The sequence below is a fragment of the Acomys minous genome (assembly GCF_964271855.1).
Source record: "Acomys minous genome assembly, chromosome: 9".
Lineage (NCBI taxonomy): Eukaryota > Metazoa > Chordata > Mammalia > Rodentia > Muridae > Acomys > Acomys minous.
The window spans coordinates 91,851,505-91,863,597 of record NC_140490.1 but is presented as its reverse complement, the minus strand read 5'-3'; the positions used below and the strand labels follow the sequence as shown (position 1 = coordinate 91,863,597).

Sequence of the window (12,093 nt, the reverse complement as noted above, 5' to 3'; positions counted from 1 at the left end):
CTACACAGGGAGTCCAGGACAGCCAAGGCTACACAGAGAAACCCTGTCTCTGAGGAAAAGGGGCGGGGGGACATGCATCACTTCCCATTACTCTGCTTTTTAGGACAAATTCTTACACACACACACATACACCCAAAAAAAAGCCCAACAACCCCCCTGATTTTCTCACTATGGCTTCTGTCTTACGCTTATTGTCTTACATTCACTAAAATGTAAAAATTTTTATTGTTACAGAAGAGAACTGAGGTATTTGGTTTTGTTGTTGTTACTGTTTAAGACAGGATCTCACTATGTAGCCATGGTAGCCTGGAACTCACTATGTAGACCTGGCTGGGCACAGGTGTGGGCACCATGCCCACACCAGGTGGGCACACCATGCCCAGCTATATGTTAAATTATAAAATGAGATATGGAGACTAATGCAATGATCATTAGTTTAATTCTTTTTTTGTTTTGTTTTGTTTTTGAGACAGGGTTTCTCTGTGTAGCCTTGGCTGTCCTGGACTCGCATTGTAGACGAGGCTGGCCTCGAACTCACAGCGATCCACCTGCCTCTGCCTCCCGAGTACTGGGATTAAAGGCGTGCGCCACCAGGCCCGGCTTCATTAGTTTAATTCTTTAATGTCCTATAACATTAGTGAGTGTGTTACCTACAACAGTCACAAACGTACCACTGTCTTTTTTTTTTAAGTAATTTATTCAGATTACATCTCAATTGTTATCCCCTCACTTCTATCTTCCCGTTCCTCCTCCCTCCCTCTTTCATCCTATTTCTCTCCCCTAGGTCTGTGACAGAAGGGGACCTCCTCCCCCACCATATGATCCTGGTAGCCTGCTTCCCCTTCCTCTGAGTGCCACCAGGCCTCCCCACCCAGGGGAAGTGGTCAAATAGGGGGCACCAGAGTTCATGTCAGAGTCAGTTCCCGCTCTCCACACAACTGTGGAGAATGCACTGTCCATTGGCTAGATCTGAGTGGGGGTTCTAGGTTTACTGCATGCATTGTCCTTGGTTGGTACAGTAGTTTGAGCTGACCTCCCTGGGTCCAGATCCGCCAGCCTTAATGGTCTTCACAATTGTAGGTTTCTGGGACCCTCTGGATCCTTCTATTTCCCCCTTCTCCATTGGCTCTCCCATCTGGAGTCCCAATAGGAAGTCCCAGTATCTATCCCAATCTCCTGCTAAGTGAAGACTTTGAGGGGACATCCATGTTGTGCTAGTGTCCAATTATAAGTGAGTATATGGGTCTGGGTTAACTCACTCAGGATGATCATTTCTAGTTCCCTCCATTTGCCTGCAAATTTGGGGGTTTCCTTGTTTTTAATAGCTAACACCCATCCATATTTAAAGTTTTGGAGAGATCAGATATACAAAGCACATACCTAAACATAATAAAAGCTGTGTACAGCAAGCCAACAGCCTGCATCAAATTAAATGGAGAGAAACTCAAGGAAATTCCTCTAAAATCAGGGGCCAGACAAGGCTGGTCCCTAGCTCTTCAATATAGTTCTTGAAGTTCTAGCCAGAGCAATAAGACAACACAAGGAGATCTGTTGAGATGATCTGATGTATTTTAATGTTAATTACTGCTTGCTGTGTGTGACTGACCTTTTGTTTAATAAAAAGCCATCCCATCTGGGCAGGGCAAAGGAGATACGTGGAGCTAAGAGAGAGAGGAATTCTGGGGGGGTGGGGGGGTCTCCTTTAGGGAAGAAGACCTAAAATAAAAAGAGAAAGGCTGCCATGGGTTAGCTGAAGAAACACATGGCCCGCAGCATGGATAAAAAATCCAGCCCAGATGAAAAACATGAACAAGTATTTGGGATTATGGGTGGGAGGTAGCTTGATAGAAGTTATTAGAAGCAGATGGCATGGGATTGCGGCAGGGATCCCATGCCTGCCCCACTATAAGAGACAATTTAGAAAATTGATATCTGCCCTGCCCCAGGTTAACTAAGGCTATCTTAAAATATAACAAGTGTCTGTGTCTTGATTAATTGCTAGCCAGGCCTACAAATAATACTGATAATGCAGATAAATTTTAAAAACAATAGAAAGCCGGGCGTGGTGGCGCACGCCTTTAATCCCAGCACTTGGGAGGCAGAGGCAGGTGGATCTCTGTGAGTTCGAGGCCAGCCTGGTCTACAAAGGTGAGTCCAGGACAGCCAAGGCTACACAGAGAGACCCTGTCTCAAAAACCAAAAATAAATAAATAAATAAATAAATAAAAACAATAGAGATCAAGGGGATCCAAATGGGAGAGGAGGAAGTGAAATTATCCATATTCACAGATGATATGATAATGTCATAAGTGACCCCCAAAATTCCACCAGAGAATTTCTACAGCTGATAAACACCTTCAGCAAAGTGGCTGGATACAAAATTAATTCAAAAAAGTCAGTAGCCTTCCTGTATATGAATGGCAATCATGCTGAGAAAGAAATTAGGGAAACTACACCCTTCATGATAGCCACAAGCAATATAAAGTATCCCGGAGTAACTCCTACCAAGCAAGTGAAAGACTTGTTTGGAAAAAAACCTTCAATTCTCTGAAGAAGGAAATTGAAGATGACATCCAAAGATGGAAAAATCTCCCTTGTTCGTGGATCGGGAGAATTAAGATAGTAAAAATGGCCATCTTACCAAAAGCAATTTACAGATTCAATGCAATCCCTATCAAAATACCTACACAATTTTTAAAGACATTGAAAGATCAATTCTCAACTTCATATGGAAAAAAAAAACCCAGAATACCTAAAACAATCCTGTACAATAAAAGATCCTCTGGAGGAATCTCCATACCCAATCTCACGCTGTACTATAGAACAACAGTAATTAAAACAGCATGGTACCGGCACAGCAATAGGCTGGTTGACCAATGGAATCGAATCGAAGATCCAGAAATAAATCCACACACATAGGAGCAAAGTCTATTCAATGGCAAAAGGATAGCATCTTCAACAAACCATACCACTCTCTTAACATAATAGGAGAGGTCACACCATCAAAGCGCAAGTTCCTAGTCCACTAGGTAGAGTGGCCACTAGGTGGAGGTGGTGCTTTAAGCTATTTGTCAGTAGACTCCTGTCAGGGTATTAGAAGCAATGAGCAAGTTGCCATCTTATCTGTTTCCTGCCTCAACTTTCTAATTGCTAGGATTAGAGATATGTGTTGACACGACAATTCTTTTTTTTTTTTTTTTTTTTTTTTTGGTTTTTCAAGACAGGGTCTCTCTGTGTAGCCTTGGCTATCCTGGACTCGCTTTGTAGACCAGGCTGGCCTCGAACTCACAGCGATCCGCCTGCCTCTGCCTCCCGAGTGCTGGGATTAAAGGCGTGCGCCACCATGCCCGGCTCCAACACGACAATTCTATCTTCAGAGTAAACAGGTTTAGTCTTCTACATTTCTGTTCTTTCTTTCCTTTTGTTTTTTGTTTTTTGTTTTTTTCCCAGAGTTCAGAGTCCTGCTCTGTGGCCCAGGCCTGGCTCTAACTCAAGGAGATCCTCCTTCCTCGACTTCCTAAATGCTGCAATTATAAAGGCAAGCCACCACACCCAGCCAATTCAACCTTTTCTTTTTCAGATGGTATAATCCAGTAGTAATTTACCAAACTTTAAAATTAAATGATTTTGACGAATTCCTTTTTTTCTCCTCCCATTTAAATTCACGTTTCATTCTGAGGTAGAGAAAGGAGCCAGTAGTCACAGCTCTCTGAGATTCTGTCGATCCTCAGAGAACAATTGCTTGCTTCACTGAGGCTCTTAAAGTGGATGGCTGCCAGAGGCCGAGGTCTCCTGGGACAGAGGCAGGAAGTAGGAGTGTTCCTGCCAGAGCTTTTCCAGCTCTTCTTCACACATCTACCTGACCTGCTGGGAAACAGCATCTATCCCAATTGTGACCTGGCTTCCTCGGAGGCCGACTTCCGGTCCTGCAGAAAGGCTCGGGCTGTGAAAGCACTCTTTGGTCTCAATAAAGAGCCTAGAGTTATCCCTGCTCTCCTTTCTCTTAGTACCTGGGAAAGTTTCAAACTCCCATTTGCACGTACAATTACTTCATCCCCACTCCTGCGCCGCTGCGAGCCTGTGTTAACTCTGTCCTAGTACGTGGGTCAGAGTCTGGGCTGTGGAGGGGAGAGTTTCGCTTGCTCCCCCTGAGCTTCCTGGCTCCTTCTGCACCAGCATCGTTCTTGAACGCTTTGCAACTTTCCAAAGACTTGAAATTCAGTCCACATCTCAATTCAGCCCTCCTCTGCCCCTCCCCCACCCCCGAACCCCAAGACAAGAACTCTGTTAGCCCAGGATGGCCTTAAGAGTGCAGAAATCTTTCGGCTCCGGTTCCCCTGGTGCTGGGACTACAGCTTGCGGCAGCATCCAGCTTCTTTCTGAGGTGTTAACCAAAGATCTTACGGGCCTGCCACCAACTTTCTCTTCTTCTGACAGATGGAATGGAACTTGGAACGAAATAAGTCTCATTTTCTAATTCCTTCCGTCCTTGGCCGGCTGTTTGCTTACAGACCCACCCTTTCACTCTCCTTATACTCAGTTTTCAGAAGCCAAATGATACTTTCAATACCCCGTCTGGAAATCTCCCAGACCGCTCTGAAAAGTCATTAGCTATGTGACATAAATATCATGTTGCTACAGGGAGGGGTTTTGTTTTTGTTTTTGTTTTTGTTTTTGGTGCCCTTTTCACAGCTCTCTGTCACTGTTTACTCTCTCTGGCCTCCAGTGACACTGACATTTGCTCCCAGCCAGGTGGCCCTTCGCTAATATCCTGAAATTCCTCCACCTCAACAGCCTCTTTGTTTTTTCCAGCTCGCACCCACTATGTTCAAACCCCAAAGACACATGATTTAAATCTTCCATGTACCCATATCTGCTACTGATTTCTGTGTCAGTTATTGCTGCATAGCAAATGACTTTAGAAATTAGGAGTCCAAAAAGCCGGGCGTGGTGGCGCACGCCTTTAATCCCAGCACTCGGGAGGCAGAGGCAGGCGGATCGCTGTGGGTTCGAGGCCAGCCTGGTCTACAAAGCGAGTCCAGAACAGTCAAGGCTACACACAGAAACCCTGTCTCGAAAAATAAAAAAGAAAGAAAGAAAGAAAGAAAGAAAGAAAGAAAGAAAGAAAGAAAGAAAGAAAGAAAGAAATTAGGAGTCCAGGGGCTGGAGAGATGGCTCAGTAGTTAAGAACACTGACTGCTCTTCCAGAGGACCCAGGGTTCAAATCCCAGCACCCACATGGCAGCTCACAACTGTCTGTAACTCCAAGGTCTGACCCTCTCACCTAGACATACATGCAGGCAAAACACCAGTGCACATAAAATTTAAAAATTTAATCTTAAAAAAGAAAAGAAATTAGGAATCCAAACCAGGCACATTGGTGTGTGCAACCCCAGCACTTGAGAAACAGAAACAGAAAGGCAAGTTTCAGGCCAGCCCATTTGATATTGTGAGCTTCCAGGCCAACCAAGGCTTCATAGTGAGATTCACTCAGTCAGAATAAAAACCAAGGCTGGGAACACAGTTCAGTGATAAACCACTTGACTGGCATGCCTGAGGCCTGAGGATTAAAGGTGCAAGCCTTTAATCCCAGCACTCTGGAGGCAGAGACAAGTGGATCGCTGTGAGTTCGAGACCAGCCTGATCTACACTGTGAGTCCAGGACAGCCAAGGCTACACAGAGAAACCATGTCTGGAAACACCAAAAACAAACAAACAACAACAATAACAACAAAAAAGTAGGAGAGACTTTGAGTTGAGGGGTATTTAAGATAGTCTATAGAAGTTGAAGAGGTCTTTAGTCTTTGGCACTGTAGCTCTTTAGCGTGGGATTTCAGTTTAGCTCTCAAGCTCTTGAGCTCCTCAGCTCCTTGGCCTTTGGCTTTTTGGACCTTTGGCCTTTTCTTCCTGGGCTATCATCTGAGCTAATGAGCTTTTTGGGTCTTTTCCATTGGGACGTGAGCTGAGTAGGAAGGTCAACTGGGTGGCTCCTCTGCCTCTCTGGGCAGGCTTTTCACCCCAGCATCTGGCTCCTGACTCCTTATTGATGAAGTAGAATGATCTGGGATTTTCAAATGAAAACACCACACATACACGTACACACACACACACACACACACACACACACACACACACGCACACGCACACGCACACACACACACACACAGAGGAAGTATACCACACACAGCAACAATAATAAATGCTTAATTAGTAAAGATTAAAGCCTAAACTTCTCAACAAGGAATTCAAATACTTCCACATGACAAGGGAATTCATTATTTCCAGGACTGTCTGATTTGGGCTCTGAAAGAAAGTTTCCTACTATCATGGGAAGCCAGCCAGCCTCTCTGGGGCTCAGCATCCTTTGTAAATTGAAGGACGGTAGCTGGTGTAACTTCTCAGACATTAAAGCATTAAAGTACCCAAGAGAGCCAAGCAGAACCACACTATCTTGCAATTGTAAAGATTCCAGGGGATGCTGCTGTTGCTGGCCCCCAAGCCACCCTTTGAGTAGGAAGGTCAATGCTCTGTGGCCTATGTACTGTGCTTTATGCAGCTGGCAATGTAATGGTCTGTACAATGCTCTCTGCTCCATTATTTCCCATTGTATGGATCCCGTCTATCACCTCAAGCTTTCCCCTGTGCTATTCTAATAGCCCAAGTCTTCACTCTTGCTCCACTGTATTAAAATATTCACTAACTGGGAATTTGCACTCACTGTCTACAACCATTGACTATAGCGAACTGTCAGGGTCATGCAAATATCCAGTTATCCAGTTTTGTTTTGTTTTTTAACTGTGGATCCTAATTAGCATTAACTGTTAACTTGACACAGCCTAGAATCACCTAAAAAGTCTCTCAACTGAGATGGAGGTGCATACCTTTAACCCCAGCACTCTGGAGACAGGCAGGCAGATCTTGCAAATTTGAGGCCATCCATAGCTACACAGACAAACTGTCCACGAAAGAGAGGAAAAAAGGAAAGGATGAAGTAAGGGAAAGAGAGAGAAAGGAAGGGAGCAGGGCAGGAGGGAAGAAAGGGAGGAAAGGAAGGAAGGAAAGTCCGTGTCTTTATCAGGAAGTCAGTGGAGGGTTGTGGATTATCTTGATTGACAAAGGGCACAGTACACTGTGGGCACCACCATTCCTGGGTAGCTGGTCCTAGGCATAAAAAAGGCAGTTAACCCTGAGCCCATGAGTGAACCAGAGAAGGAGCCAGCAAGCAGGACTCCTCCACGGCTCCTGTCTCCATGTTCTTGACTTGAGTTCCTGCCCTGACATCCTTTAGTGATGGATTGCAACCTGAAAGTGTAAGCCAACCTCACCCCCCTTTTCTCCCTAAATTGCTACTACAGTGTTTTATCACAGCAACAGGAAGAAAACTAGAGCCTTGTGGCACCATGAACTGAAACCATGTGCCTCAGCCAGGAGGGGTGACACATGCCTTTAATCTCAGCACTCAGGAGGCAGAGGAAGGTGGATTGCTGCAAATTTGAGGACAGCCTGGTCTACAAGTGAATCCAGGACAGTCAAGGATATACAGAGAAACCCTGTCTCGAAAAACCAAAAAAAAAAAAAAAAAAAAAAAAAGATAGAAAAGAAAAGAAAAAGAAAGAAAGAAAAGAAAAAAGGAGAGAGAGAAAGGAAGAAAGAAAGAAACCAGTGCCTCACACATGCCAGGCAAGAGCTTTACCAATTGAACAATATTTCTAGCCCTATAGTTTTCTTTCTTTCTCTTTTTCTTTTCTTCTTTCCTTCCTTCCTTTCTTTTTTCCTTTTTTTTTTCTTATGAAACTTAGTACAGTATTTCACATATAAAAATACTTAAAAGAATCAAGCTTGAGGCTGGGCGTGGTGGCCCACACCTTTAATCCCAGCACGCAGGAGGCAGAGGAAGGTGGATAGCTGTCAGTTCGGGACCAGCCTGCTCTACAGAGTGAGTCTAGGACAGCCAAGGCTACACAGAGAAACTCTGTCTTGAAAAACAAACAACAACAACAAAGGGTCAAGCTTGACTATTTTAATGAACAATTCGTCGAAGCATTGTGTCTCAGAAAGAAATCAGAGGTTTCCACGTACAGCATTGTTTTCTACAGTGTGGAGGAAATAGTCAATATGGAATTTCCCTAATCTGCTAGAGGGAAGCAGTCTAACGTAAAGGTCTGTCTGCTGCTCTTCAGCTAACAATATTAGAACTATCTAGAATGACTTCATCTTAAGATCCAACCTGCTCCCTTCAGCGCTGGAAACAATGATATTTGCCATTGCAGCTTCTGCCCCGCCATTCAAAACCAAATATGCATAGCTTGTTACTCATGTGGATTTTGGCATCACTTGAATAAAAGGTAGTTCCATAGAGCGTTTCTTGGTGTGGTCATTTCAGCCGCTTATTTAAACACCAGCATTATATACCAACTGCATGTCAAATAATAGTGTGAACTCCCTGCCCAGAAAACAAAGAATCTTATTATCAATACAGAGAAGTTACTTCTAATTTAAAAGCTAAAACAGGGAAGTGTTTTGGATGTTGCCTAACTTGCTAGTGTGGGAAAAAGTTAGAAACAGTTCAGAACATGCCATCCTGCTTTGCATTCTACTGAATACACGGTTGCCTTTTTTTTTTTTTTTAACCAACTTGCAGTATTTGTCCCATAAACTTTAACTCGATATTAACTTAACAGTTTTGGCAGAGGAAAGAACTATATTGTAGATGACCAAATTATTGATCAGGCAAAAGTTTTAATTGCAAGTTAGTGATGTTACCTGTGAAAACTGCAAACTACTAGTCCCACGAGTCTGAAAGCATGTTTAAAATATATACTTATTTTATTTGTATGTGTTTGTGCCTGAGTGTGTGTGTGTGTGTGTGTGTGTGTGTGTGTGTGTGTGTGCATCATGTGTGCCATCCTGGGCTTGGTTTGTAGACCAGGTTAGCCTCAAACTCACAGAGACCTGCCTGCCTCTGCCTCCCAAATGCTGGAATTACAGGCGTGCACCGCCACGCCTGGCTTTATTTTTATTTTCTTTTTCTTTTTTGTTTTTCTTAAATATTTATTTTATTATTTATACAGTATTCTGCCCACACGTGTGCCTGCCCACCATGAGAAGGCACCAGATCTCATTACAGGTGGCTGTGAGCCACCATGTGGTTGCTGGGAATTGAACTCGGGACCTTTGGAAGAGCTGACGGTGCTCTTAACCTCTGAGCCATCTCTCCAGCCCCTATTTTGGTTTTCAAAACAGCATTTCTCTGTGTAACAGCCCTAGCTATCCTAGAACTCTCTGTAGACCATGATGGCCTCAAACTCACAGATAGCTGCCGGCCTCTGCCTCATCCGTGTTGGGACTAAAGGTCGGCCCCACCACTCCTGGCCTCTGAGAACATTTTAAATCACATCAAATAATGTGTAGCATTCCTGCAAACATCGGCTAAACGAAACACCTAAAAAAAGCAATGTAGTGCTTGAATAGGACAGACATACTATAATGAATCTTAGTTTTGGTGTAAATTAGTCATTTAAAGCTGTTTTTAGACTCAAAGACTCACATCCTTTAATCAAAATATTCGATTAATAAGTACTTACAGTTTAAAAAAAAGTAAAAAAAACTTACAGAATATTAAAAAGTTTGCTACTCTTCCGGTCCCAGGGGCTGTGGGAGCCAAGTCCAAGTCCACACACAACCAGTCCCGCAAATGGCACAGAAATGGCATCGAGAAACTTCAGTCACAAAGATATGAATCTCCTAAGGGGGTTGACCCCAAGTTCCTGAGGAAGATGCGCTTTGCCAAGAAGCACAACAAGAAAGGCCTGAAGAAGATGCAGGCAAACAACGCAAAGGCAGTGAGTGCCGGTGCAGAGGCCATCCAGGCCCTTGTGAAGCCTAAGACCGTTAAGCCCAAGATGCCAAAGGGCCCAAGGTGCAAACTCAGCCAGCTTGCTTACATCGCTCATCCCAGGCTTGGGAAGAAGATTCGAAGCTACATGGCCAAGGGTCGTAGGCTCTGCCAATCAAAGCTCAGGTGCAAACCAAGGCAGAGGCCACAGCCCCAGCTTAGGCTCCCAGAGGTGCCCAGGCCCCTGTGAAGGCCCCATAGAAAAGGCTTCTGCCTATGTGAAGACAGATGGACTAGTGTGACACAGCCACCTACACACTATTTACAGATGACCAGTGTCCTATGCTGTTTTTACAAATAAACCTGAGGCAAGGAGGAGAAGAAGAAGAAGAAGAAGAAGTAGAAGAAGAAGAAGAAGGAGAAGGAGAAGGAGAAGAAGAAGAAAAAGATTCTTGTGACTCATTAATGCAGTTGGTCATGTTGTGGTGACCCCCAACCATAAAATTATTTCGACATTATTTCCTAACTGTAATTTTGATACTGTTACAAATTGCAATACAAATATCTGATATGCAGGATGTCTGATAATGAGACTGTGAAAAGGTCATTTGACCCCCAAAGGGGGTCAAAAGTCACAGCTTGAGAATCACTGAATTACAGGATAACAGATTTTTCCTATTTTTCTTCTCTCTCTCTCTCTCTCTCTCTCTCTCTCTCTCTCTCTCTCTCTCTCTCTCTCTCTGTGTGTGTGTGTGTGTGTGTGTGTGTGTGCCTAGCATGTCTATCATGGGTACCTTCTGCTGACGTTTGTCGAGTGTTTTACATTGCAGTGTCTGTGTGTTTGTTGATTCTACTGCATTACTTTAACTGATCTACATTTGAACCCTAAGACGTAAATATCCCTGATTCAAAGTCTTTGAAATCGGCTGGGTGGTGGTGGCGCATGCCTTTAATCCCAGCACTCAGGAGGCAGAGGCAGGTGGATCACTGTGAGTTCAAGGCCAGCCTGGTCTACAAAGTGAGTCCAGGATAGCTAAGGCTACACAGAGAAACCCTGTCTCAAAAAGAAAAAACAAAGCAAAGCAAAAAGGCAAAAAATCCAACCCTGCTTTCTGGCTGCCATGGTTTGAACAGCCCTGTTTCTATACCCTTCTATCTTGATGAATTTTGGTCTTTTTTTTTTCTTTTTTCCTTTTCAAGACAAGCTTTCTCTGTGTAGCCTTGGCTGTCCTGGACTTGCTTTGTAGACCAAGCCGGCCTTGAACTCACAGGGATCCTCCTGCCTCTGCCTCCCAAGCACTGGGTGTGCACTACCACACCTGCCTGAATTTTGGTCTTAGTCGACTTCCTGCCTCACTACAGGACCAGAAAGATGGAACTGTGGTGCCATGGACCAAAACCTCTGAAACTAATAACATAAAGCAGATCTCTGCAGGATCCTTTGCAAATTCTGCAGTTCTCTGACCCTTACACTGTTTGCCTTTGAACAGGATGTTGCAATGCAACCCCGGGGAACCATGCCTATCTTTAGATGGGACTTGATACCATCATAACCCAGCTTTTAGGAAAACAAAGGGACACCCCCACACCATACACACCAGCTGACAAAGAAAAAAGAATCACATGTCATCCAACAGTGACAGTAACTCTGGAACAAGTAGGGAGGGATTCAGAGAGTCCCCTATGCAAAGAAAATTACACCACGGAATTCTGATGGTTGCCCTGCGATCACCTCTTTCACAGCTGCTGTATCATGGTCACTGCCCAGCACTTGTCCCACATGTAGGACATTTCTCAATGGTAAAGACTCCTCTCAACAAAGCCAGAGCTCTGAGGCCTTTGCTAGTAACAGATTTAGTAGTGAAAGGTAGTTCCGTGACCAATGGCTTTCTAAAACTAAAGATACCCTGGACCACGCCAACAGTGGTACTTTTCTTATGATAGCTTTAATAAGATCAAAAAATAAAAATTTAAGTACCGGCCCGGTGTGGTGGCGCACGCCTTTAATCCCAGCACTCGGGAGGCAGAGGCAGGCGGATCGCTGTGAGTTCGAGGCCAGCCTGGTCTACAAAGTGAGTCTAGGACAGCCTAGGATACATAGAGAAACCCTGTCTCGAAAAAAAAAAAAATAAGTACCTACTATGTGCAAGATGATGGGCTTGAGGTATAATACAGCAAAAATATTTTACATACATATATATTAGATGGATTTAGGGTTCACATAAGAAACCCTAATCTAGCCGAGTGTGGTGGCACAT

General features: G+C 44.1%; 1 pseudogene across 1 annotated transcript in view; it reads left to right on the top strand.

The window, feature by feature from the left end:
• LOC311604996 (large ribosomal subunit protein eL29-like) overlaps window positions 1–10,197 on the top strand; it is a 213,119-nt pseudogene extending 202,922 nt beyond the window's left edge. Inside the window, exon 2 of the transcript in view lies at window positions 10,058–10,197. The product of the transcript in view is annotated as a large ribosomal subunit protein eL29-like (transcript). The remainder of the gene's footprint in view (window positions 1–10,057) is intronic.
• Window positions 10,198–12,093: the final 1,896 nt, after the last annotated feature.